The sequence below is a fragment of the Orycteropus afer genome, unplaced genomic scaffold (assembly GCF_000298275.1).
Source record: "Orycteropus afer afer isolate SDZICR_OR568_19922 unplaced genomic scaffold, OryAfe1.0 scaffold00917, whole genome shotgun sequence".
In the NCBI taxonomy this organism is placed as follows: Eukaryota; Metazoa; Chordata; class Mammalia; order Tubulidentata; family Orycteropodidae; genus Orycteropus; species Orycteropus afer.
In genome coordinates, this window is record NW_006922504.1 from 289961 (window position 1) to 293980 (window position 4020).

Below are 4020 nucleotides of genomic sequence, written 5' to 3' on the forward strand. Positions count from 1 at the left end.
TTTGGATGAAGAGAGACCAATAGTTACATCTCAAACAGCTGCTCACAAGCTTTTTTAAGACCCTAGTCACTACTCACCAAAGTAGGATGGAAAACAATATTTTTGTGTAGTATGTTATGCCAATTGAGCTTGATGTCCCCTGCAACCATGGACCCAAGCCCACAGGTCCAAGTACCTGCTCTCTCAGAGTGGTTGCCTGTGGCAAAGAAGTTATAATAACTTTGCCCCTTGTTAGCTATATCTATTATATATATGGATATTCTTACAGCACATACAAATACTTATGGAGAAATACCATCTGTAAACCTTATATATAGCCATAGGTATATTCCCCTTTGCCTGGTATGGGGCTTGGGGGCTGCTTTCCTCTTGGACATGGTTCTAATTTAAGGCCGGGGCCTGAGGTAGGTGGTTGTGGGGCTCGGGGGCTGCTTTTCACTTGGGGGCATCTCTATTTTAAGGCCAGGACCTGAGGTAGGTGGGCACAGAGGGGTTAGGAACAACTAAGGGAGATAAACTTGTCTGTCATTTTGTCTTCCTGTGGTGGCTTACGTGCTGCTGTGAGGCTGGAGGCTATACCACTGGTATTGCAAAATGCCAGGTTACTGGAGCTTCTGGGCTAAGACAGACTTGGAAGAAGGAAGAGGCCATCTACTTCTCAAACAATTGGCCAGTGAAAACCTTATTAATAGCAGTGAAACACTGTCTGATACATTACTGGAAACCTTTATGAATAGCTCAGAAACATTGTCCAATATATTGCTGGAAGATGAGCCCATTAGGTCAGAAGGTACTCAAAATTTGACTGGGGAAGAGCTGACTCCTCAGAGTAGAAATGACCTTAATGATACGGATAAAGTAAAGCTTTCGGGACCAACATTGGCTGATGTGGCATGACTCAGAATGAGTAGAAACAAATGCAAACATCTATTAATTGGAACATGGAATGTACAAAGTATGAATGTAGGAGAATTGGAAGTTGTCAAAAATGAAAGGGAACACATAAAGATCAATATTTTAGGCATTAGTGAGCTGAAATGGACTGGTTTTGGCCATTTTAAATCAGATAACCATATGATCTACTATGCTGGGAATGACACATAGAAGAGGAATGGTGTGAGATTCATCATCATAAAGACTGTTTCAAGATCCGTCTTGAAGTACAGTGTTGTTGGTTTTGTATACATGTTCTTTATTATGTTGAGTAATTTCCATTCTAGGAGCTCTGATGTCATAGTGCCTAAGGCACTTGACTGCTAACCAGAAGGCTGGCAGTTCAAACCTACCAGCCACTCCTCAGAAAGAGATGGGCAATCTACTGCCGTAGTGATACCACCTCAGAAACCCAAGGAGGGGTCGCTATGAGTTGGGTCTGACTCAACAGCACGTAACAACAAAAATTTTCCTTCTATTCCTATTATTCTGAGAGAGTATTTTTTTTTTAAATCAGGAATGAATATTGGCTTTTATCAAATGGCTTTTCTGCATTGATTGATATGATCATGTGGTTCTTTTCCTTTATTTTACTTATGTGATGGACTTTTTTCTAGTTTTTGACTATTCCTGCATATGTAGTATGAACTCCACTTGGTCATGATGTATTATTTTTTTGATATGTTGTTGGAATTTATTGGCTAGGACTCTTTCAAAGATTTTTTTGTGTCTATTCATGAGGGATATTGGTCTGTAGTTTTCCTTTTTAGTGATGTCTTTCCAGGGTTTTGGTACCAAAGTTAAGCTTGCTTCATAAAATGAATTTGGGAGAATTCCACCCTTTTCTATGTTCTGGAATAATTTGACTAGGATTGGTATTTTTTCGTTGGTAATTTTTTTTATGACCTGTTCAATTTCTTCTTTTGTTATGGTCTGTTCAAATTTTCACACCTCAGCCTGTATTCGTTTAGGAAAGTAGCATGTTTCTAGAAATCTGTCCATTTCTTCTTGATTTTCAGATTTGTTGGAGTACAATTCTTCATAGTATCCTGATGTTATCCTTTTTATTTCAATTGGTTCTGTTGTGACTTCACCAAATTCATTTCTTATTCATGTTATTTGTATTCTCTCACTCTTTTCCCTTGTTAAGTATGTCAGTGGTTTATCAATTTTATTAAGCTTTCAAAGAACAAACTTCTAGTCCTGTTGATTTTTTATACTGTCTTTCTATTGTCTCTTTCATGTATTTCTGCTCGAATCTTTATTATTTCTTTTCTTCTGGTAACTGTAGGATTTTTTGCTGCTCTTTTTCTTATTGTTGGAGATGTTGGGTTAAGGTGTTGATTCAAACTATTTATTCTTTTTTGATGTGTACATTTATTGCTATAAATTGCCCTCTCATCATTGCTTTTTCTATTTCTTTTATTACCAGTAGTTTTTCAGGAGGGTGTTATTCAGTTTTCATGTTTGTTTTTTTCCATTGATCTTCCTATTGTTGATTTCTAACTTTATAGCATTGTCATCTAAGAAGTTTTTCAGTACTTCAGTGTTTTTAAATTTATTGAGGCTTGCTTTGTGGCCTATCTAACATGTGGTCTATCCTGGAGAATGTTCCATGTGCGCTTGGAAAAGAATGTATATTGTGCTGTTGTTGGGTGAAGTGCTCTGTGGATGTCTATAAGCTCACATAGGTTGATTGCATTGTTTATTTCTTCTGTGTCTTTTTTGAGTTTCTTTCCATTTCTGTCTTTCATTGAAAGTGGTATATTAAAGTCTCCTACTATGACTGTGGAGTCATCTATTTGTCTTTTCAGTTATGCTAGAGTCTGATTTATGTATTTTGGGGCTCTTTCATGGATGTGTAGATATTTATTATGGTTATGTCTTCTTGTTCAAGTGATCCTTTAATCATTATATCATGTTCTTCCTTGTCTCTTATGGTGGTTTTTGTCCTAAAGTCAATTTTATCAGAAATTAATGTTGCCACTCCTGCTCTTTTTTAATTGCCATTTGCTTGATATATCTTTTTCCAATCTCTGATTTTTAGTTTATTTTTGTCTTTTTCTCTAAATTTGTGTCTCTTGTAGATTGCATACTGATGGGTTATGCTTTCTTATCCAGTCCATAACTCTCTCTCTCTCTCTTGAGTGGTGCATTTAATCCATTTACATTCAGGGTAATTATCAACAAGTATCAATTCATTGCTGTCATTATGTTATGTGTTTTTTCATGGTTTTGCTGACTTCTTTGTTCCATACAATTTCTGTCCTGAGGTCATTTTGTTTATGAATTGTGTTATCATGTCTTTCATTGCTATTGTTTTAGCATTTGCTAATTATTTGTGCTTGTCCTCTTTATAAATTTGAAGTGAAGGTTTGTTATTATGTTTTTTGAGATTACTCTGTGATTTATAATTTTCTTCCCAAGTGTCTAACAGTCTGTTCTATCTTGCAACTGTAAAAATATAGAACACTTCATGAATTTGCATGTCATCCTTGCACAGGGACCATGCTAATCTTCTCTGTATTGTTCCAATTTTAGTATTTGTCTTGCCAACGTGAGCATGGCAATATTAATTTCTGATAAAATAGATTTCAAGACAAAATCCAGCATACAGGACAAGGAAGGTGATGATAAAATGGGAAAGACTTATATAAAGAAAACTACAAAATACTAGTACAAGAAACTGTAAGAAACCTACATAAATGGAAGAATATACCATGCTCATAGATAGGAAGACTGAACATTATGAAAATGTCAATACCATCCAAAGCAATCTATAGATGCAATGGAATCCCAATCCAAATTCTATCAACATTCTTTAAGGACATGGAAAAACCAGTCAGCAATAGAGTTTCCAAGGCTGTATAATTTTATGAAAGTAGATTGCCTCATGTTTCTCCTGGAGAGAAGCTGGTAGGTTTGAACCACTGACCTTCTGGTTAGCAGCCAAAAGGCCTTAACCACTGCCTCATCAGAGCTCCTTGTTTCAAAATTAGAAAAATGAAAATTAATTACAGGGTAAACACAAAGAAAATTAATAAGCCTTCTAACCAAAATAAGAAAGAAAGAAGTAAATAGTAAGGA

General features: G+C 35.9%; 1 non-coding gene across 1 annotated transcript; it reads right to left on the reverse strand.

The window, feature by feature from the left end:
- Positions 1 to 3391: 3391 nt before the first annotated feature.
- On the reverse strand, positions 3392 to 3501 carry LOC122151926. Its single transcript, XR_006164345.1, has one exon. It is a non-coding gene; the product is annotated as a U6 spliceosomal RNA (small nuclear RNA).
- Positions 3502 to 4020: the final 519 nt, after the last annotated feature.